The sequence below is a fragment of the Paramisgurnus dabryanus genome, chromosome 11 (genome assembly GCF_030506205.2).
Source record: "Paramisgurnus dabryanus chromosome 11, PD_genome_1.1, whole genome shotgun sequence".
NCBI lineage: Eukaryota > Metazoa > Chordata > Actinopteri > Cypriniformes > Cobitidae > Paramisgurnus > Paramisgurnus dabryanus.
This window is the reverse complement of record NC_133347.1, coordinates 1-24,290: the sequence shown is the minus strand read 5'-3', so window position 1 is coordinate 24,290 and position 24,290 is coordinate 1.

Below are 24,290 nucleotides of genomic sequence, written 5' to 3'. Positions count from 1 at the left end.
TCTCCAACCGTTGGTCAACCCGAAAGTATTTCCAGCAGTTGGTCAACCCGAAAGTTTCTCCAGCCGTTGTTCAACCCCATCGACTTAGGTTCTGGAGCGTTCACTTCTCCAGCCGTTGGTCAACCCCATCGACTTAGGTTCTGGAGCGTTCACTTCTCCAGCCGTTGGTCAACCCAATCGACTTAGGTTCTGGAGCGGCAATAAATACGTAAGATAGCATTTAAAAACGTTTAAAAATAGATGCATTTGTTTAAAGCAAAGCATTTATTTACTTACCAGACTACAGTTGGGTTCATGTGAAACTGCAAAACACAAGCTTTACAATGATGTATCACACAGTCTGATCGGACTTTGTTTTGATTAAAAATTAAGAAATTTGTACATGCAACTTTACCATTGTGATTCACAGGCCTTGTGGCCTAAAACAGGCTCAACTGTAACTCTTCTCCTTCCTGTTAGGAACAACACACAGTAAAGTCACTCATATGTCTGTAAACTACACATACACACCTTTAATTTGATATAAAACAAAAGACAATAGCTTCAGATTTGACTGATATACACAGATTTTTGTACAGGCAATTTACCAAATAATTTACTGGCCTTTTGCAATGACCTCAACAAGGCCGATTTGACCCCTGTTATCTCGAGCTGTGAGTAACATACAACAATGAGCTTGGGTTCATGTGAAACTGCAAAACACACGCATTACAATGATGTATCACACAATCTGATTGGACTTTGTTTTAATTAAAAATTAAGAAATTTGTACATGCAACTTTAACATTGTGATTCACAGGCCTTGTGGCCTAAAACAGGCTCAACTCGCTCGTCCGGAGCTCCGGCGCCCCTAGCGTCCGCCTCGGAGGTCGCGCGGCCGGTCTCGTTTGAAAGGTCCGTCCCGGGGCTTTCCGACGAGCCCGGCCTCGAGTCCGTGCGACCCCGCCCGCCGGAGATACGTCCGTTCGAAGCTCGCGGAGATTCCGACGGCCGTATCTCGGGCGCCCCGGTTCCGGGGCCTTCGCCCTTCGGGTCGGTCGCTCTGCCGGAAGGGAGCTTTCGATCGAGCCTACCCGCGACCCTCTAGCCCTTTCCCCGGCCGAGATACGGCGGTCCCTCCCCGGATTTTCCCAGGGGCGCAGCTCGGGCGCCTTTGGTCCGATCGACTCGCCCTTTGGGTCGGTTGCTCCACGCGAGGGGACCTTTCGAACGAGCCTACCCGCGAGCCTCTAGCCCTTTCCCCGGCCGAGATACAACGGTCCCCCCGCGGATTTTCCCACGGCCGCAGCTCGGGCGCCTTTGCTCGGATCGACTCGCCCTTTGGGTCGGTTGCTCCACCGGAGGGGACCTTTCCATCGAACCGACCCGCGTCTCTCTAACCCCAAGCCCGGCAGAGATACGGCGGTCCCTCCGCGGATTTTCCCACGGCCGCAGCTCGGGCGCCTTTGCTCGGATCGACTCGCCCTTTGGGTAGGTTGCTCCACTGGAGGGGACCTTTCCAACGAGCCAACCCGCTTCTCTCTAACCCTAAGCCCGGGCGAGATACGGCGTACCACCGCCTGACCTTTAAACGCCCGTAGCTCCTGCGCACTAAGTCCCAGGACTTCGCCCGTCGGGTCGGTTGCTCTGCCCGAGGGGAGCTTTCCAACGAGCCAACCCGCATCTCCCTAACCCTAAGCCCGGCCGAGATACGGAGTCCCACCCATTGATATTCCCACGGCCGTAGCCCCGGAGCCCTTCGCCGCAGCCCTTCGGGACACCCACCCTCGGACGCCCCGCGGAGGGACCTTTACAACGAGCCAACCCGCGCCTCTCTAACCCTTTCCCCGGCCGAGATACGGAGTACCACCCCTTGATATTCCCACGGCCGTAGCTCCGGAGCCCTTCGCCGCAGCCCTTCGGGACACCCACCCTCGGACGCCCCGCGGAGGGACCTTTCCAACGAGCCAACCCGCGCCTCTCTAACCCTTTCCCCGGCCGAGATACGACCCCGAGGACGGTGGCCCCTCTACCCGCCCACAGTGCACCCGAGGCCGGCCTCGGAACCCGCCACGGACACCCTGGAGCCCGTACCCGGCGCACCGTTTGGTCCCGGGCACCCACTCTTAAGCACTCCCCCCCGGCCTAAGCCCCATACTCCCGGCCCCTCTGGAGAACCAAACCGTTGGTCAACCCGAAACGATCTCCAACCGTTGGTCAACCCGAAAGTATTTCCAGCAGTTGGTCAACCCGAAAGTTTCTCCAGCCGTTGTTCAACCCCATCGACTTAGGTTCTGGAGCGTTCACTTCTCCAGCCGTTGGTCAACCCCATCGACTTAGGTTCTGGAGCGTTCACTTCTCCAGCCGTTGGTCAACCCCATCGACTTAGGTTCTGGAGCGGCAATAAATACGTAAGATAGCATTTAAAAACGTTTAAAAATAGATGCATTTGTTTAAAGCAAAGCATTTATTTACTTACCAGACTACAGTTGGGTTCATGTGAAACTGCAAAACACAAGCTTTACAATGATGTATCACACAGTCTGATCGGACTTTGTTTTGATTAAAAATTAAGAAATTTGTACATGCAACTTTACCATTGTGATTCACAGGCCTTGTGGCCTAAAACAGGCTCAACTGTAACTCTTCTCCTTCCTGTTAGGAACAACACACAGTAAAGTCACTCATATGTCTGTAAACTACACATACACACCTTTAATTTGATATAAAACAAAAGACAATAGCTTCAGATTTGACTGATATACACAGATTTTTGTACAGGCAATTTACCAAATAATTTACTGGCCTTTTGCAATGACCTCAACAAGGCCGATTTGACCCCTGTTATCTCGAGCTGTGAGTAACATACAACAATGAGCTTGGGTTCATGTGAAACTGCAAAACACAAGCATTACAATGATGTATCACACAATCTGATTGGACTTTGTTTTAATTAAAAATTAAGAAATTTGTACATGCAACTTTACCATTGTGATTCACAGGCCTTGTGGCCTAAAACAGGCTCAACTGTAACTCTTCTCCTTCCTGTTAGGAACAACACACAGTAAAGTCACTCATATGTCTGTAAACTACACATAAACACCTTTAATTTGATATAAAACAAAAGACAATAGCTTCAGATTTGACTGATATACACAGATTTTTATACAGGCAATTTACCAAATAATTTACTGGCCTTTTGCAATGACCTCAACAAGGCCGATTTGACGCCTGTTATCTCGAGCTGTGAGTAACATACAACAATGAGCTTGGGTTCATGTGAAACTGCAAAACACACGCATTACAATGATGTATCACACAATCTGATTGGACTTTGTTTTAATTAAAAATTAAGAAATTTGTACATGCAACTTTAACATTGTGATTCACAGGCCTTGTGGCCTAAAACAGGCTCAACTCGCTCGTCCGGAGCTCCGGCGCCCCTAGCGTCCGCCTCGGAGGTCGCGCGGCCGGTCTCGTTTGAAAGGTCCGTCCCGGGGCTTTCCGACGAGCCCGGCCTCGAGTCCGTGCGACCCCGCCCGCCGGAGATACGTCCGTTCGAAGCTCGCGGAGATTCCGACGGCCGTATCTCGGGCGCCCCGGTTCCGGGGCCTTCGCCCTTCGGGTCGGTCGCTCTGCCGGAAGGGAGCTTTCGAACGAGCCTACCCGCGACCCTCTAGCCCTTTCCCCGGCCGAGATACGGCGGTCCCTCCCCGGATTTTCCCAGGGGCGCAGCTCGGGCGCCTTTGGTCCGATCGACTCGCCCTTTGGGTCGGTTGCTCCACGCGAGGGGACCTTTCGAACGAGCCTACCCGCGAGCCTCTAGCCCTTTCCCCGGCCGAGATACAACGGTCCCCCCGCGGATTTTCCCACGGCCGCAGCTCGGGCGCCTTTGCTCGGATCGACTCGCCCTTTGGGTCGGTTGCTCCACCGGAGGGGACCTTTCCATCGAGCCGACCCGCGTCTCTCTAACCCCAAGCCCGGCAGAGATACGGCGGTCCCTCCGCGGATTTTCCCACGGCCGCAGCTCGGGCGCCTTTGCTCGGATCGACTCGCCCTTTGGGTCGGTTGCTCCACTGGAGGGGACCTTTCCAACGAGCCAACCCGCTTCTCTCTAACCCTAAGCCCGGGCGAGATACGGCGTACCACCGCCTGACCTTTAAACGCCCGTAACTCGGGCGCCTTTGCTCGGATGAACTCGTCCCTCGGGTCGGTTGCTCTACCGGAGCGGCCCTTTCCAACGAGCCAACCCGCTTCTCTCTAACCTTAAGCCCGGCCGAGATACGGGGTACCACCGCCTGACCTTTAAACGGCCGTAACTCGGGCGCCTTTGCTCGGATAAACTCGTCCCTCGGGTCGGTTGCTCTACCGGAGCGGCCCTTTACAACGAGACAACCCGCTTCTCTCTAACCCTAAGCCCGGCCGAGATACGGGGTACCACCGCCTGACCTTTAAACGGCCGTAGCTCCTGCGCACTAAGTCCCAGGACTTCGCCCGTCGGGTCGGTTGCTCTGCCCGAGGGGAGCTTTCCAACGAGCAAACCCGCATCTCCCTAACCCTAAGCCCGGCCGAGATACGGAGTCCCACCCATTGATATTCCCACGGCCGTAGCCCCGGAGCCCTTCGCCGCAGCCCTTCGGGACACCCACCCTCGGACGCCCCGCGGAGGGACCTTTACAACGAGCCAACCCGCGCCTCTCTAACCCTTTCCCCGGCCGAGATACGGAGTACCACCCCTTGATATTCCCACGGCCGTAGCTCCGGAGCCCTTCGCCGCAGCCCTTCGGGACACCCACCCTCGGACGCCCCGCGGAGGGACCTTTCCAACGAGCCAACCCGCGCCTCTCTAACCCTTTCCCCGGCCGAGATACGACCCCGAGGACGGTGGCCCCTCTACCCGCCCACAGTGCACCCGAGGCCGGCCTCGGAACCCGCCACGGACACCCTGGAGCCCGTACCCGGCGCACCGTTTGGTCCCGGGCACCCACTCTTAAGCACTCCCCCCCGGCCTAAGCCCCATACTCCCGGCCCCTCTGGAGAACCAAACCGTTGGTCAACCCGAAACGATCTCCAACCGTTGGTCAACCCGAAAGTATTTCCAGCAGTTGGTCAACCCGAAAGTTTCTCCAGCCGTTGTTCAACCCCATCGACTTAGGTTCTGGAGCGTTCACTTCTCCAGCCGTTGGTCAACCCCATCGACTTAGGTTCTGGAGCGTTCACTTCTCCAGCCGTTGGTCAACCCCATCGACTTAGGTTCTGGAGCGGCAATAAATACGTAAGATAGCATTTAAAAACGTTTAAAAATAGATGCATTTGTTTAAAGCAAAGCATTTATTTACTTACCAGACTACAGTTGGGTTCATGTGAAACTGCAAAACACAAGCTTTACAATGATGTATCACACAGTCTGATCGGACTTTGTTTTGATTAAAAATTAAGAAATTTGTACATGCAACTTTACCATTGTGATTCACAGGCCTTGTGGCCTAAAACAGGCTCAACTGTAACTCTTCTCCTTCCTGTTAGGAACAACACACAGTAAAGTCACTCATATGTCTGTAAACTACACATACACACCTTTAATTTGATATAAAACAAAAGACAATAGCTTCAGATTTGACTGATATACACAGATTTTTGTACAGGCAATTTACCAAATAATTTACTGGCCTTTTGCAATGACCTCAACAAGGCCGATTTGACCCCTGTTATCTCGAGCTGTGAGTAACATACAACAATGAGCTTGGGTTCATGTGAAACTGCAAAACACAAGCATTACAATGATGTATCACACAATCTGATTGGACTTTGTTTTAATTAAAAATTAAGAAATTTGTACATGCAACTTTACCATTGTGATTCACAGGCCTTGTGGCCTAAAACAGGCTCAACTGTAACTCTTCTCCTTCCTGTTAGGAACAACACACAGTAAAGTCACTCATATGTCTGTAAACTACACATAAACACATTTAATTTGATATAAAACAAAAGACAATAGCTTCAGATTTGACTGATATACACAGATTTTTATACAGGCAATTTACCAAATAATTTACTGGCCTTTTGCAATGACCTCAACAAGGCCGATTTGACGCCTGTTATCTCGAGCTGTGAGTAACATACAACAATGAGCTTGGGTTCATGTGAAACTGCAAAACACACGCATTACAATGATGTATCACACAATCTGATTGGACTTTGTTTTAATTAAAAATTAAGAAATTTGTACATGCAACTTTAACATTGTGATTCACAGGCCTTGTGGCCTAAAACAGGCTCAACTCGCTCGTCCGGAGCTCCGGCGCCCCTAGCGTCCGCCTCGGAGGTCGCGCGGCCGGTCTCGTTTGAAAGGTCCGTCCCGGGGCTTTCCGACGAGCCCGGCCTCGAGTCCGTGCGACCCCGCCCGCCGGAGATACGTCCGTTCGAAGCTCGCGGAGATTCCGACGGCCGTATCTCGGGCGCCCCGGTTCCGGGGCCTTCGCCCTTCGGGTCGGTCGCTCTGCCGGAAGGGAGCTTTCGAACGAGCCTACCCGCGACCCTCTAGCCCTTTCCCCGGCCGAGATACGGCGGACCCTCCCCGGATTTTCCCAGGGGCGCAGCTCGGGCGCCTTTGGTCCGATCGACTCGCCCTTTGGGTCGGTTGCTCCACGGTAGGGGACCTTTCGAACGAGCCTACCCGCGAGCCTCTAGCCCTTTCCCCGGCCGAGATACAACGGTCCCCCCGCGGATTTTCCCACGGCCGCAGCTCGGGCGCCTTTGCTCGGATCGACTCGCCCTTTGGGTCGGTTGCTCCACCGGAGGGGACCTTTCCATCGAGCCGACCCGCGTCTCTCTAACCCCAAGCCCGGCAGAGATACGGCGGTCCCTCCGCGGATTTTCCCACGGCCGCAGCTCGGGCGCCTTTGCTCGGATCGACTCGCCCTTTGGGTCGGTTGCTCCACTGGAGGGGACCTTTCCAACGAGCCAACCCGCTTCTCTCTAACCCTAAGCCCGGGCGAGATACGGCGTACCACCGCCTGACCTTTAAACGCCCGTAACTCGGGCGCCTTTGCTCGGATGAACTCGTCCCTCGGATCGGTTGCTCTACCGGAGCGGCCCTTTCCAACGAGCCAACCCGCATCTCTCTAACCCTAAGCCCGGCCGAGATACGGAGTCCCACCCATTGATATTCCCACGGCCGTAGCCCCGGAGCCCTTCGCCGCAGCCCTTCGGGACACCCACCCTCGGACGCCCCGCGGAGGGACCTTTCCAACGAACAAACCCGCGCCTCTCTAACCCTTTCCCCGGCCGAGATACGGAGTACCACCCCTTGATATTCCCACGGCCGTAGCTCCGGAGCCCTTCGCCGCAGCCCTTCGGGACACCCACCCTCGGACGCCCCGCGGAGGGACCTTTTCAACGAGCCAACCCGCGCCTCTCTAACCCTTTCCCCGGCCGAGATACGACCCCGAGGACGGTGGCCCCTCTACCCGCCCACAGTGCACCCGAGGCCGGCCTCGGAACCCGCCACGGACACCCTGGAGCCCGTACCCGGCGCACCGTTTGGTCCCGGGCACCCACTCTTAAGCACTCCCCCCCGGCCTCAGCCCCATACTCCCGGCCCCTCTGGAGAACCAAACCGTTGGTCAACCCGAAACGATCTCCAACCGTTGGTCAACCCGAAAGTATTTCCAGCAGTTGGTCAACCCGAAAGTTTCTCCAGCCGTTGTTCAACCCCATCGACTTAGGTTCTGGAGCGTTCACTTCTCCAGCCGTTGGTCAACCCCATCGACTTAGGTTCTGGAGCGTTCACTTCTCCAGCCGTTGGTCAACCCCATCGACTTAGGTTCTGGAGCGGCAATAAATACGTAAGATAGCATTTAAAAACTTTTAAAAATAGATGCATTTGTTTAAAGCAAAGCATTTATTTACTTACCAGACTACAGTTGGGTTCATGTGAAACTGCAAAACACAAGCTTTACAATGATGTATCACACAGTCTGATCGGACTTTGTTTTGATTAAAAATTAAGAAATTTGTACATGCAACTTTACCATTGTGATTCACAGGCCTTGTGGCCTAAAACAGGCTCAACTGTAACTCTTCTCCTTCCTGTTAGGAACAACACACAGTAAAGTCACTCATATGTCTGTAAACTACACATACACACCTTTAATTTGATATAAAACAAAAGACAATAGCTTCAGATTTGACTGATATACACAGATTTTTGTACAGGCAATTTACCAAATAATTTACTGGCCTTTTGCAATGACCTCAACAAGGCCGATTTGACCCCTGTTATCTCGAGCTGTGAGTAACATACAACAATGAGCTTGGGTTCATGTGAAACTGCAAAACACACGCATTACAATGATGTATCACACAATCTGATTGGACTTTGTTTTAATTAAAAATTAAGAAATTTGTACATGCAACTTTAACATTGTGATTCACAGGCCTTGTGGCCTAAAACAGGCTCAACTCGCTGGTCCGGAGCTCCGGCGCCCCTAGCGTCCGCCTCGGAGGTCGCGCGGCCGGTCTCGTTCGAAAGGTCCGTCCCGGGGCTTTCCGACGAGCCCGGCCTCGAGTCCGTGCGACCCCGCCCGCCGGAGATACGTCCGTTCGAAGCTCGCGGAGATTCCGACGGCCGTATCTCGGGCGCCCCGGTTCCGGGGCCTTCGCCCTTCGGGTCGGTCGCTCTGCCGGAAGGGAGCTTTCGAACGAGCCTACCCGCGACCCTCTAGCCCTTTCCCCGGCCGAGATACGGCGGTCCCTCCCCGGATTTTCCCAGGGGCGCAGCTCGGGCGCCTTTGGTCCGATCGACTCGCCCTTTGGGTCGGTTGCTCCACGCGAGGGGACCTTTCGAACGAGCCTACCCGCGAGCCTCTAGCCCTTTCCCCGGCCGAGATACAACGGTCCCCCCGCGGATTTTCCCACGGCCGCAGCTCGGGCGCCTTTGCTCGGATCGACTCGCCCTTTGGGTCGGTTGCTCCACTGGAGGGGACCTTTCCAACGAGCCGACCCGCGTCTCTCTAACCCCAAGCCCGGCAGAGATACGGCGGTCCCTCCGCGGATTTTCCCACGGCCGCAGCTCGGGCGCCTTTGCTCGGATCGACTCGCCCTTTGGGTCGGTTGCTCCACTGGAGGGGACCTTTCCAACGAGCCAACCCGCTTCTCTCTAACCCTAAGCCCGGGCGAGATACGGCGTACCACCGCCTGACCTTTAAACGCCCGTAACTCGGGCGCCTTTGCTCGGATGAACTCGTCCCTCGGGTCGGTTGCTCTACCGGAGCGGCCCTTTCCAACGAGCCAACCCGCTTCTCTCTAACCTTAAGCCCGGCCGAGATACGGGATACCACCGCCTGACCTTTAAACGGCCGTAACTCGGGCGCCTTTGCTCGGATAAACTCGTCCCTCGGGTCGGTTGCTCTACCGGAGCGGCCCTTTCCAACGAGACAACCCGCTTCTCTCTAACCCTAAGCCCGGCCGAGATACGGGGTACCACCGCCTGACCTTTAAACGGCCGTAGCTCCTGCGCACTAAGTCCCAGGACTTCGCCCGTCGGGTCGGTTGCTCTGCCCGAGGGGAGCTTTCCAACGAGCCAACCCGCATCTCTCTAACCCTAAGCCCGGCCGAGATACGGAGTCCCACCCATTGATATTCCCACGGCCGTAGCCCCGGAGCCCTTCGCCGCAGCCCTTCGGGACACCCACCCTCGGACGCCCCGCGGAGGGACCTTTACAACGAGCCAACCCGCGCCTCTCTAACCCTTTCCCCGGCCGAGATACGGAGTACCACCCCTTGATATTCCCACGGCCGTAGCTCCGGAGCCCTTCGCCGCAGCCCTTCGGGACACCCACCCTCGGACGCCCCGCGGAGGGACCTTTCCAACGAGCCAACCCGCGCCTCTCTAACCCTTTCCCCGGCCGAGATACGACCCCGAGGACGGTGGCCCCTCTACCCGCCCACAGTGCACCCGAGGCCGGCCTCGGAACCCGCCACGGACACCCTGGAGCCCGTACCCGGCGCACCGTTTGGTCCCGGGCACCCACTCTTAAGCAGTCCCCCCCGGCCTAAGCCCCATACTCCCGGCCCCTCTGGAGAACCAAACCGTTGGTCAACCCGAAACGATCTCCAACCGTTGGTCAACCCGAAAGTATTTCCAGCAGTTGGTCAACCCGAAAGTTTCTCCAGCCGTTGTTCAACCCCATCGACTTAGGTTCTGGAGCGTTCACTTCTCCAGCCGTTGGTCAACCCCATCGACTTAGGTTCTGGAGCGTTCACTTCTCCAGCCGTTGGTCAACCCAATCGACTTAGGTTCTGGAGCGGCAATAAATACGTAAGATAGCATTTAAAAACGTTTAAAAATAGATGCATTTGTTTAAAGCAAAGCATTTATTTACTTACCAGACTACAGTTGGGTTCATGTGAAACTGCAAAACACAAGCTTTACAATGATGTATCACACAGTCTGATCGGACTTTGTTTTGATTAAAAATTAAGAAATTTGTACATGCAACTTTACCATTGTGATTCACAGGCCTTGTGGCCTAAAACAGGCTCAACTGTAACTCTTCTCCTTCCTGTTAGGAACAACACACAGTAAAGTCACTCATATGTCTGTAAACTACACATACACACCTTTAATTTGATATAAAACAAAAGACAATAGCTTCAGATTTGACTGATATACACAGATTTTTGTACAGGCAATTTACCAAATAATTTACTGGCCTTTTGCAATGACCTCAACAAGGCCGATTTGACCCCTGTTATCTCGAGCTGTGAGTAACATACAACAATGAGCTTGGGTTCATGTGAAACTGCAAAACACACGCATTACAATGATGTATCACACAATCTGATTGGACTTTGTTTTAATTAAAAATTAAGAAATTTGTACATGCAACTTTAACATTGTGATTCACAGGCCTTGTGGCCTAAAACAGGCTCAACTCGCTCGTCCGGAGCTCCGGCGCCCCTAGCGTCCGCCTCGGAGGTCGCGCGGCCGGTCTCGTTTGAAAGGTCCGTCCCGGGGCTTTCCGACGAGCCCGGCCTCGAGTCCGTGCGACCCCGCCCGCCGGAGATACGTCCGTTCGAAGCTCGCGGAGATTCCGACGGCCGTATCTCGGGCGCCCCGGTTCCGGGGCCTTCGCCCTTCGGGTCGGTCGCTCTGCCGGAAGGGAGCTTTCGATCGAGCCTACCCGCGACCCTCTAGCCCTTTCCCCGGCCGAGATACGGCGGTCCCTCCCCGGATTTTCCCAGGGGCGCAGCTCGGGCGCCTTTGGTCCGATCGACTCGCCCTTTGGGTCGGTTGCTCCACGCGAGGGGACCTTTCGAACGAGCCTACCCGCGAGCCTCTAGCCCTTTCCCCGGCCGAGATACAACGGTCCCCCCGCGGATTTTCCCACGGCCGCAGCTCGGGCGCCTTTGCTCGGATCGACTCGCCCTTTGGGTCGGTTGCTCCACCGGAGGGGACCTTTCCATCGAACCGACCCGCGTCTCTCTAACCCCAAGCCCGGCAGAGATACGGCGGTCCCTCCGCGGATTTTCCCACGGCCGCAGCTCGGGCGCCTTTGCTCGGATCGACTCGCCCTTTGGGTAGGTTGCTCCACTGGAGGGGACCTTTCCAACGAGCCAACCCGCTTCTCTCTAACCCTAAGCCCGGGCGAGATACGGCGTACCACCGCCTGACCTTTAAACGCCCGTAGCTCCTGCGCACTAAGTCCCAGGACTTCGCCCGTCGGGTCGGTTGCTCTGCCCGAGGGGAGCTTTCCAACGAGCCAACCCGCATCTCCCTAACCCTAAGCCCGGCCGAGATACGGAGTCCCACCCATTGATATTCCCACGGCCGTAGCCCCGGAGCCCTTCGCCGCAGCCCTTCGGGACACCCACCCTCGGACGCCCCGCGGAGGGACCTTTACAACGAGCCAACCCGCGCCTCTCTAACCCTTTCCCCGGCCGAGATACGGAGTACCACCCCTTGATATTCCCACGGCCGTAGCTCCGGAGCCCTTCGCCGCAGCCCTTCGGGACACCCACCCTCGGACGCCCCGCGGAGGGACCTTTCCAACGAGCCAACCCGCGCCTCTCTAACCCTTTCCCCGGCCGAGATACGACCCCGAGGACGGTGGCCCCTCTACCCGCCCACAGTGCACCCGAGGCCGGCCTCGGAACCCGCCACGGACACCCTGGAGCCCGTACCCGGCGCACCGTTTGGTCCCGGGCACCCACTCTTAAGCACTCCCCCCCGGCCTAAGCCCCATACTCCCGGCCCCTCTGGAGAACCAAACCGTTGGTCAACCCGAAACGATCTCCAACCGTTGGTCAACCCGAAAGTATTTCCAGCAGTTGGTCAACCCGAAAGTTTCTCCAGCCGTTGTTCAACCCCATCGACTTAGGTTCTGGAGCGTTCACTTCTCCAGCCGTTGGTCAACCCCATCGACTTAGGTTCTGGAGCGTTCACTTCTCCAGCCGTTGGTCAACCCCATCGACTTAGGTTCTGGAGCGGCAATAAATACGTAAGATAGCATTTAAAAACGTTTAAAAATAGATGCATTTGTTTAAAGCAAAGCATTTATTTACTTACCAGACTACAGTTGGGTTCATGTGAAACTGCAAAACACAAGCTTTACAATGATGTATCACACAGTCTGATCGGACTTTGTTTTGATTAAAAATTAAGAAATTTGTACATGCAACTTTACCATTGTGATTCACAGGCCTTGTGGCCTAAAACAGGCTCAACTGTAACTCTTCTCCTTCCTGTTAGGAACAACACACAGTAAAGTCACTCATATGTCTGTAAACTACACATACACACCTTTAATTTGATATAAAACAAAAGACAATAGCTTCAGATTTGACTGATATACACAGATTTTTGTACAGGCAATTTACCAAATAATTTACTGACCTTTTGCAATGACCTCAACAAGGCCGATTTGACCCCTGTTATCTCGAGCTGTGAGTAACATACAACAATGAGCTTGGGTTCATGTGAAACTGCAAAACACAAGCATTACAATGATGTATCACACAATCTGATTGGACTTTGTTTTAATTAAAAATTAAGAAATTTGTACATGCAACTTTACCATTGTGATTCACAGGCCTTGTGGCCTAAAACAGGCTCAACTGTAACTCTTCTCCTTCCTGTTAGGAACAACACACAGTAAAGTCACTCATATGTCTGTAAACTACACATAAACACCTTTAATTTGATATAAAACAAAAGACAATAGCTTCAGATTTGACTGATATACACAGATTTTTATACAGGCAATTTACCAAATAATTTACTGGCCTTTTGCAATGACCTCAACAAGGCCGATTTGACGCCTGTTATCTCGAGCTGTGAGTAACATACAACAATGAGCTTGGGTTCATGTGAAACTGCAAAACACACGCATTACAATGATGTATCACACAATCTGATTGGACTTTGTTTTAATTAAAAATTAAGAAATTTGTACATGCAACTTTAACATTGTGATTCACAGGCCTTGTGGCCTAAAACAGGCTCAACTCGCTCGTCCGGAGCTCCGGCGCCCCTAGCGTCCGCCTCGGAGGTCGCGCGGCCGGTCTCGTTTGAAAGGTCCGTCCCGGGGCTTTCCGACGAGCCCGGCCTCGAGTCCGTGCGACCCCGCCCGCCGGAGATACGTCCGTTCGAAGCTCGCGGAGATTCCGACGGCCGTATCTCGGGCGCCCCGGTTCCGGGGCCTTCGCCCTTCGGGTCGGTCGCTCTGCCGGAAGGGAGCTTTCGAACGAGCCTACCCGCGACCCTCTAGCCCTTTCCCCGGCCGAGATACGGCGGTCCCTCCCCGGATTTTCCCAGGGGCGCAGCTCGGGCGCCTTTGGTCCGATCGACTCGCCCTTTGGGTCGGTTGCTCCACGCGAGGGGACCTTTCGAACGAGCCTACCCGCGAGCCTCTAGCCCTTTCCCCGGCCGAGATACAACGGTCCCCCCGCGGATTTTCCCACGGCCGCAGCTCGGGCGCCTTTGCTCGGATCGACTCGCCCTTTGGGTCGGTTGCTCCACCGGAGGGGACCTTTCCATCGAGCCGACCCGCGTCTCTCTAACCCCAAGCCCGGCAGAGATACGGCGGTCCCTCCGCGGATTTTCCCACGGCCGCAGCTCGGGCGCCTTTGCTCGGATCGACTCGCCCTTTGGGTCGGTTGCTCCACTGGAGGGGACCTTTCCAACGAGCCAACCCGCTTCTCTCTAACCCTAAGCCCGGGCGAGATACGGCGTACCACCGCCTGACCTTTAAACGCCCGTAACTCGGGCGCCTTTGCTCGGATGAACTCGTCCCTCGGGTCGGTTGCTCTACCGGAGAGGCCCTTTCCAACGAGCCAACCCGCTTCTCTCTAACCTTAAGCCCGGCCGAGATACGGGGTACCACCGCCTGACCTTTAAACGGCCGTAACTCGGGCGCCTTTGCTCGGATAAACTCGTCCCTCGGGTCGGTTGCTCTACCGGAGCGGCCCTTTCCAACGAGACAACCCGCTTCTCTCTAACCCTAAGCCCGGCCGAGATACGGGGTACCACCGCCTGACCTTTAAACGGCCGTAGCTCCTGCGCACTAAGTCCCAGGACTTCGCCCGTCGGGTCGGTTGCTCTGCCCGAGGGGAGCTTTCCAACGAGCCAACCCGCATCTCTCTAACCCTAAGCCCGGCCGAGATACGGAGTCCCACCCATTGATATTCCCACGGCCGTAGCCCCGGAGCCCTTCGCCGCAGCCCTTCGGGACACCCACCCTCGGACGCCCCGCGGAGGGACCTTTACAACGAGCCAACCCGCGCCTCTCTAACCCTTTCCCCGGCCGAGATACGGAGTACCACCCCTTGATATTCCCACGGCCGTAGCTCCGGAGCCCTTCGCCGCAGCCCTTCGGGACACCCACCCTCGGACGCCCCGCGGAGGGACCTTTCCAACGAGCCAACCCGCGCCTCTCTAACCCTTTCCCCGGCCGAGATACGACCCCGAGGACGGTGGCCCCTCTACCCGCCCACAGTGCACCCGAGGCCGGCCTCGGAACCCGCCACGGACACCCTGGAGCCCGTACCCGGCGCACCGTTTGGTCCCGGGCACCCACTCTTAAGCAGTCCCCCCCGGCCTAAGCCCCATACTCCCGGCCCCTCTGGAGAACCAAACCGTTGGTCAACCCGAAACGATCTCCAACCGTTGGTCAACCCGAAAGTATTTCCAGCAGTTGGTCAACCCGAAAGTTTCTCCAGCCGTTGTTCAACCCCAATCGACTTAGGTTCTGGAGCGTTCACTTCTCCAGCCGTTGGTCAACCCCATCGACTTAGGTTCTGGAGCGTTCACTTCTCCAGCCGTTGGTCAACCCCATCGACTTAGGTTCTGGAGCGGCAATAAATACGTAAGATAGCATTTAAAAACGTTTAAAAATAGATGCATTTGTTTAAAGCAAAGCATTTATTTACTTACCAGACTACAGTTGGGTTCATGTGAAACTGCAAAACACAAGCTTTACAATGATGTATCACACAGTCTGATCGGACTTTGTTTTGATTAAAAATTAAGAAATTTGTACATGCAACTTTACCATTGTGATTCACAGGCCTTGTGGCCTAAAACAGGCTCAACTGTAACTCTTCTCCTTCCTGTTAGGAACAACACACAGTAAAGTCACTCATATGTCTGTAAACTACACATACACACCTTTAATTTGATATAAAACAAAAGACAATAGCTTCAGATTTGACTGATATACACAGATTTTTGTACAGGCAATTTACCAAATAATTTACTGGCCTTTTGCAATGACCTCAACAAGGCCGATTTGACCCCTGTTATCTCGAGCTGTGAGTAACATACAACAATGAGCTTGGGTTCATGTGAAACTGCAAAACACACGCATTACAATGATGTATCACACAATCTGATTGGACTTTGTTTTAATTAAAAATTAAGAAATTTGTACATGCAACTTTAACATTGTGATTCACAGGCCTTGTGGCCTAAAACAGGCTCAACTCGCTCGTCCGGAGCTCCGGCGCCCCTAGCGTCCGCCTCGGATGTCGCGCGGCCGGTCTCGTTTGAAAGGTCCGTCCCGGGGCTTTCCGACGAGCCCGGCCTCGAGTCCGTGCGACCCCGCCCGCCGGAGATACGTCCGTTCGAAGCTAGCGGAGATTCCGACGGCCGTATCTCGGGCGCCCCGGTTCCGGGGCCTTCGCCCTTCGGGTCGGTCGCTCTGCCGGAAGGGAGCTTTCGAACGAGCCTACCCGCGACCCTCTAGCCCTTTCCCCGGCCGAGATACGGCGGTCCCTCCCCGGATTTTCCCAGGGGCGCAGCTCGGGCGCCTTTGGTCCGATCGACTCGCCCTTTGGGTCGGTTGCTCCACGCGAGGGGACCTTTCGAACGAGCCTACCCGCGAGCCTCTAGCCCTTTCCCCGGCCGAGATACAACGGTCCCTCCGCGGATTTTCCCACGGCCGCAGCTCGGGCGCCTTTGCTCGGATCGACTCGCCCTTTGGGTCGGTTGCTCCACCGGAGGGGACCTTTCCATCGAGCCGACCCGCGTCTCTCTAACCCCAAGCCCGGCAGAGATACGGCGGTCCCTCCGCGGATTTTCCCACGGCCGCAGCTCGGGCGCCTTTGCTCGGATCGACTCGCCCTTTGGGTCGGTTGCTCCACTGGAGGGGACCTTTCCAACGAGCCAACCCGCTTCTCTCTAACCCTAAGCCCGGGCGAGATACGGCGTACCACCGCCTGACCTTTAAACGCCCGTAACTCGGGCGCCTTTGCTCGGATGAACTCGTCCCTCGGGTCGGTTGCTCTACCGGAGCGGCCCTTTCCAACGAGCCAACCCGCTTCTCTCTAACCTTAAGCCCGGCCGAGATACGGGGTACCACCGCCTGACCTTTAAACGGCCGTAACTCGGGCGCCTTTGCTCGGATAAACTCGTCCCTCGGGTCGGTTGCTCTACCGGAGCGGCCCTTTCCAACGAGACAACCCGCTTCTCTCTAACCCTAAGCCCGGCCGAGATACGGGGTACCACCGCCTGACCTTTAAACGGCCGTAGCTCCTGCGCACTAAGTCCCAGGACTTCGCCCGTCGGGTCGGTTGCTCTGCCCGAGGGGAGCTTTCCAACGAGCCAACCCGCATCTCCCTAACCCTAAGCCCGGCCGAGATACGGAGTCCCACCCATTGATATTCCCACGGCCGTAGCCCCGGAGCCCTTCGCCGCAGCCCTTCGGGACACCCACCCTCGGACGCCCCGCGGAGGGACCTTTACAACGAGCCAACCCGCGCCTCTCTAACCCTTTCCCCGGCCGAGATACGGAGTACCACCCCTTGATATTCCCACGGCCGTAGCTCCGGAGCCCTTCGCCGCAGCCCTTCGGGACACCCACCCTCGGACGCCCCGCGGAGGGACCTTTCCAACGAGCCAACCCGCGCCTCTCTAACCCTTTCCCCGGCCGAGATACGCCCCCGAGGACGGTGGCCCCTCTACCCGCCCACAGTGCACCCGAGGCCGGCCTCGGAACCCGCCACGGACACCCTGGAGCCCGTACCCGGCGCACCGTTTGGTCCCGGGCACCCACTCTTAAGCACTCCCCCCCGGCCTAAGCCCCATACTCCCGGCCCCTCTGGAGAACCAAACCGTTGGTCAACCCGAAACGATCTCCAACCGTTGGTCAACCCGAAAGTATTTCCAGCAGTTGGTCAACCCGAAAGTTTCTCCAGCCGTTGTTCAACCCCATCGACTTAGGTTCTGGAGCGTTCACTTCTCCAGCCGTTGGTCAACCCCATCGACTTAGGTTCTGGAGCGTTCACTTCTCCAGCCGTTGGTCAACCCCATCGACTTAGGTTCTGGAGCGGCAATAAATACGTAAGATAGCATTTAAAAACGTTTAAAAATAGATGCATTTGTTTAAAGCAAAGCATTTATTTACTTACCAGACTACAGTTGGGTTCATGTGAAACTGCAAAACACAAGCTTTACAATGATGTATCACACAGTCTGATCGGACTTTGTTTTGATTAAAAATTAAGAAATTTGTACATGCAACTTTACCATTGTGATTCACAGGCCTTGTGGCCTAAAACAGGCTCAACTGTAACTCTTCTCCTTCCTGTTAGGAACAACACACAGTAAAGTCACTCATATGTCTGTAAACTACACATACACACCTTTAATTTGATATAAAACAAAAGACAATAGCTTCAGATTTGACTGATATACACAGATTTTTGTACAGGCAATTTACCAAATAATTTACTGGCCTTTTGCAATGACCTCAACAAGGCCGATTTGACCCCTGTTATCTCGAGCTGTGAGTAACATACAACAATGAGCTTGGGTTCATGTGAAACTGCAAAACACAAGCATTACAATGATGTATCACACAATCTGATTGGACTTTGTTTTAATTAAAAATTAAGAAATTTGTACATGCAACTTTACCATTGTGATTCACAGGCCTTGTGGCCTAAAACAGGCTCAACTGTAACTCTTCTCCTTCCTGTTAGGAACAACACACAGTAAAGTCACTCATATGTCTGTAAACTACACATAAACACCTTTAATTTGATATAAAACAAAAGACAATAGCTTCAGATTTGACTGATATACACAGATTTTTATACAGGCAATTTACCAAATAATTTACTGGCCTTTTGCAATGACCTCAACAAGGCCGATTTGACGCCTGTTATCTCGAGCTGTGAGTAACATACAACAATGAGCTTGGGTTCATGTGAAACTGCAAAACACACGCATTACAATGATGTATCACACAATCTGATTGGACTTTGTTTTAATTAAAAATTAAGAAATTTGTACATGCAACTTTAACATTGTGATTCACAGGCCTTGTGGCCTAAAACAGGCTCAACTCGCTCGTCCGGAGCTCCGGCGCCCCTAGCGTCCGCCTCGGAGGTCGCGCGGCCGGTCTCGTTTGAAAGGTCCGTCCCGGGGCTTTCCGACGAGCCCGGCCTCGAGTCCGTGCGACCCCGCCCGCCGGAGATACGTCCGTTCGAAGCTCGCGGAGATTCCGACGGCCGTATCTCGGGCGCCCCGGTTCCGGGGCCTTCGCCCTTCGGGTCGGTCGCTCTGCCGGAAGGGAGCTTTCGAACGAGCCTACCCGCGACCCTCTAGCCCTTTCCCCGGCCGAGATACGGCGGTCCCTCCCCGGATTTTCCCAGGGGCGCAGCTCGGGCGCCTTTGGTCCGATCGACTCGCCCTTTGGGTCGGTTGCTCCACGCGAGGGGACCTTTCGAACGAGCCTACCCGCGAGCCTCTAGCCCTTTCCCCGGCCGAGATACAACGGTCCCCCCGCGGATTTTCCCACGGCCGCAGCTCGGGCGCCTTTGCTCGGATCGACTCGCCCTTTGGGTCGGTTGCTCCACCGGAGGGGACCTTTCCATCGAGCCGACCCGCGTCTCTCTAACCCCAAGCCCGGCAGAGATACGGCGGTCCCTCCGCGGATTTTCCCACGGCCGCAGCTCGGGCGCCTTTGCTCGGATCGACTCGCCCTTTGGGTCGGTTGCTCCACTGGAGGGGACCTTTCCAACGAGCCAACCCGCTTCTCTCTAACCCTAAGCCCGGGCGAGATACGGCGTACCACCGCCTGACCTTTAAACGCCCGTAACTCGGGCGCCTTTGCTCGGATGAACTCGTCCCTCGGGTCGGTTGCTCTACCGGAGCGGCCCTTTCCAACGAGCCAACCCGCTTCTCTCTAACCTTAAGCCCGGCCGAGATACGGGGTACCACCGCCTGACCTTTAAACGGCCGTAACTCGGGCGCCTTTGCTCGGATAAACTCGTCCCTCGGGTCGGTTGCTCTACCGGAGCGGCCCTTTCCAACGAGACAACCCGCTTCTCTCTAACCCTAAGCCCGGCCGAGATACGGGGTACCACCGCCTGACCTTTAAACGGCCGTAGCTCCTGCGCACTAAGTCCCAGGACTTCGCCCGTCGGGTCGGTTGCTCTGCCCGAGGGGAGCTTTCCAACGAGCCAACCCGCATCTCTCTAACCCTAAGCCCGGCCGAGATACGGAGTCCCACCCATTGATATTCCCACGGCCGTAGCCCCGGAGCCCTTCGCCGCAGCCCTTCGGGACACCCACCCTCGGACGCCCCGCGGAGGGACCTTTACAACGAGCCAACCCGCGCCTCTCTAACCCTTTCCCCGGCCGAGATACGGAGTACCACCCCTTGATATTCCCACGGCCGTAGCTCCGGAGCCCTTCGCCGCAGCCCTTCGGGACACCCACCCTCGGACGCCCCGCGGAGGGACCTTTCCAACGAGCCAACCCGCGCCTCTCTAACCCTTTCCCCGGCCGAGATACGACCCCGAGGACGGTGGCCCCTCTACCCGCCCACAGTGCACCCGAGGCCGGCCTCGGAACCCGCCACGGACACCCTGGAGCCCGTACCCGGCGCACCGTTTGGTCCCGGGCACCCACTCTTAAGCACTCCCCCCCGGCCTAAGCCCCATACTCCCGGCCCCTCTGGAGAACCAAACCGTTGGTCAACCCGAAACGATCTCCAACCGTTGGTCAACCCGAAAGTATTTCCAGCAGTTGGTCAACCCGAAAGTTTCTCCAGCCGTTGTTCAACCCCATCGACTTAGGTTCTGGAGCGTTCACTTCTCCAGCCGTTGGTCAACCCCATCGACTTAGGTTCTGGAGCGTTCACTTCTCCAGCCGTTGGTCAACCCCATCGACTTAGGTTCTGGAGCGGCAATAAATACGTAAGATAGCATTTAAAAACGTTTAAAAATAGATGCATTTGTTTAAAGCAAAGCATTTATTTACTTACCAGACTACAGTTGGGTTCATGTGAAACTGCAAAACACAAGCTTTACAATGATGTATCACACAGTCTGATCGGACTTTGTTTTGATTAAAAATTAAGAAATTTGTACATGCAACTTTACCATTGTGATTCACAGGCCTTGTGGCCTAAAACAGGCTCAACTGTAACTCTTCTCCTTCCTGTTAGGAACAACACACAGTAAAGTCACTCATATGTCTGTAAACTACACATACACACCTTTAATTTGATATAAAACAAAAGACAATAGCTTCAGATTTGACTGATATACACAGATTTTTGTACAGGCAATTTACCAAATAATTTACTGGCCTTTTGCAATGACCTCAACAAGGCCGATTTGACCCCTGTTATCTCGAGCTGTGAGTAACATACAACAATGAGCTTGGGTTCATGTGAAACTGCAAAACACAAGCATTACAATGATGTATCACACAATCTGATTGGACTTTGTTTTAATTAAAAATTAAGAAATTTGTACATGCAACTTTACCATTGTGATTCACAGGCCTTGTGGCCTAAAACAGGCTCAACTGTAACTCTTCTCCTTCCTGTTAGGAACAACACACAGTAAAGTCACTCATATGTCTGTAAACTACACATAAACACCTTTAATTTGATATAAAACAAAAGACAATAGCTTCAGATTTGACTGATATACACAGATTTTTATACAGGCAATTTACCAAATAATTTACTGGCCTTTTGCAATGACCTCAACAAGGCCGATTTGACGCCTGTTATCTCGAGCTGTGAGTAACATACAACAATGAGCTTGGGTTCATGTGAAACTGCAAAACACACGCATTACAATGATGTATCACACAATCTGATTGGACTTTGTTTTAATTAAAAATTAAGAAATTTGTACATGCAACTTTAACATTGTGATTCACAGGCCTTGTGGCCTAAAACAGGCTCAACTCGCTCGTCCGGAGCTCCGGCGCCCCTAGCGTCCGCCTCGGAGGTCGCGCGGCCGGTCTCGTTTGAAAGGTCCGTCCCGGGGCTTTCCGACGAGCCCGGCCTCGAGTCCGTGCGACCCCGCCCGCCGGAGATACGTCCGTTCGAAGCTCGCGGAGATTCCGACGGCCGTATCTCGGGCGCCCCGGTTCCGGGGCCTTCGCCCTTCGGGTCGGTCGCTCTGCCGGAAGGGAGCTTTCGAACGAGCCTACCCGCGACCCTCTAGCCCTTTCCCCGGCCGAGATACGGCGGTCCCTCCCCGGATTTTCCCAGGGGCGCAGCTCGGGCGCCTTTGGTCCGATCGACTCGCCCTTTGGGTCGGTTGCTCCACGCGAGGGGACCTTTCGAACGAGCCTACCCGCGAGCCTCTAGCCCTTTCCCCGGCCGAGATACAACGGTCCCCCCGCGGATTTTCCCACGGCCGCAGCTCGGGCGCCTTTGCTCGGATCGACTCGCCCTTTGGGTCGGTTGCTCCACCGGAGGGGACCTTTCCATCGAGCCGACCCGCGTCTCTCTAACCCCAAGCCCGGCAGAGATACGGCGGTCCCTCCGCGGATTTTCCCACGGCCGCAGCTCGGGCGCCTTTGCTCGGATCGACTCGCCCTTTGGGTCGGTTGCTCCACTGGAGGGGACCTTTCCAACGAGCCAACCCGCTTCTCTCTAACCCTAAGCCCGGGCGAGATACGGCGTACCACCGCCTGACCTTTAAACGCCCGTAACTCGGGCGCCTTTGCTCGGATGAACTCGTCCCTCGGGTCGGTTGCTCTACCGGAGCGGCCCTTTCCAACGAGCCAACCCGCTTCTCTCTAACCTTAAGCCCGGCCGAGATACGGGGTACCACCGCCTGACCTTTAAACGGCCGTAACTCGGGCGCCTTTGCTCGGATAAACTCGTCCCTCGGGTCGGTTGCTCTACCGGAGCGGCCCTTTCCAACGAGACAACCCGCTTCTCTCTAACCCTAAGCCCGGCCGAGATACGGGGTACCACCGCCTGACCTTTAAACGGCCGTAGCTCCTGCGCACTAAGTCCCAGGACTTCGCCCGTCGGGTCGGTTGCTCTGCCCGAGGGGAGCTTTCCAACGAGCCAACCCGCATCTCTCTAACCCTAAGCCCGGCCGAGATACGGAGTCCCACCCATTGATATTCCCACGGCCGTAGCCCCGGAGCCCTTCGCCGCAGCCCTTCGGGACACCCACCCTCGGACGCCCCGCGGAGGGACCTTTACAACGAGCCAACCCGCGCCTCTCTAACCCTTTCCCCGGCCGAGATACGGAGTACCACCCCTTGATATTCCCACGGCCGTAGCTCCGGAGCCCTTCGCCGCAGCCCTTCGGGACACCCACCCTCGGACGCCCCGCGGAGGGACCTTTCCAACGAGCCAACCCGCGCCTCTCTAACCCTTTCCCCGGCCGAGATACGACCCCGAGGACGGTGGCCCCTCTACCCGCCCACAGTGCACCCGAGGCCGGCCTCGGAACCCGCCACGGACACCCTGGAGCCCGTACCCGGCGCACCGTTTGGTCCCGGGCACCCACTCTTAAGCACTCCCCCCCGGCCTAAGCCCCATACTCCCGGCCCCTCTGGAGAACCAAACCGTTGGTCAACCCGAAACGATCTCCAACCGTTGGTCAACCCGAAAGTATTTCCAGCAGTTGGTCAACCCGAAAGTTTCTCCAGCCGTTGTTCAACCCCATCGACTTAGGTTCTGGAGCGTTCACTTCTCCAGCCGTTGGTCAACCCCATCGACTTAGGTTCTGGAGCGTTCACTTCTCCAGCCGTTGGTCAACCCCATCGACTTAGGTTCTGGAGCGGCAATAAATACGTAAGATAGCATTTAAAAACGTTTAAAAATAGATGCATTTGTTTAAAGCAAAGCATTTATTTACTTACCAGACTACAGTTGGGTTCATGTGAAACTGCAAAACACAAGCTTTACAATGATGTATCACACAGTCTGATCGGACTTTGTTTTGATTAAAAATTAAGAAATTTGTACATGCAACTTTACCATTGTGATTCACAGGCCTTGTGGCCTAAAACAGGCTCAACTGTAACTCTTCTCCTTCCTGTTAGGAACAACACACAGTAAAGTCACTCATATGTCTGTAAACTACACATACACACCTTTAATTTGATATAAAACAAAAGACAATAGCTTCAGATTTGACTGATATACACAGATTTTTGTACAGGCAATTTACCAAATAATTTACTGGCCTTTTGCAATTGTAGCGCAATAAATGTGTTCAGTATTTGCACTACATACATTGGTAATTAATAGAAGAATAAAAGTGTTTGATATAGCATATTAGAGCATAATGTTAAAAGGCTGCAGTTTGAAGTGTTTGCCAGTAGATGGCAGCAGCGCTGTGTCTGTCGTGAAACCGCACTCTCGCGAGGTCTCACGTGATTTGTGAAATGAGACCTTCTGTGAGTGATTTTCACGGTCACATGTGCGACTGCCATTGATGGTTGTGTTTATCTGTGTTACAGGTAAGCTGATGGAAGTTTATTCTTATGTTTTAATCGTTCTGTTGATTATATTGTGTCATATATTAAAGTA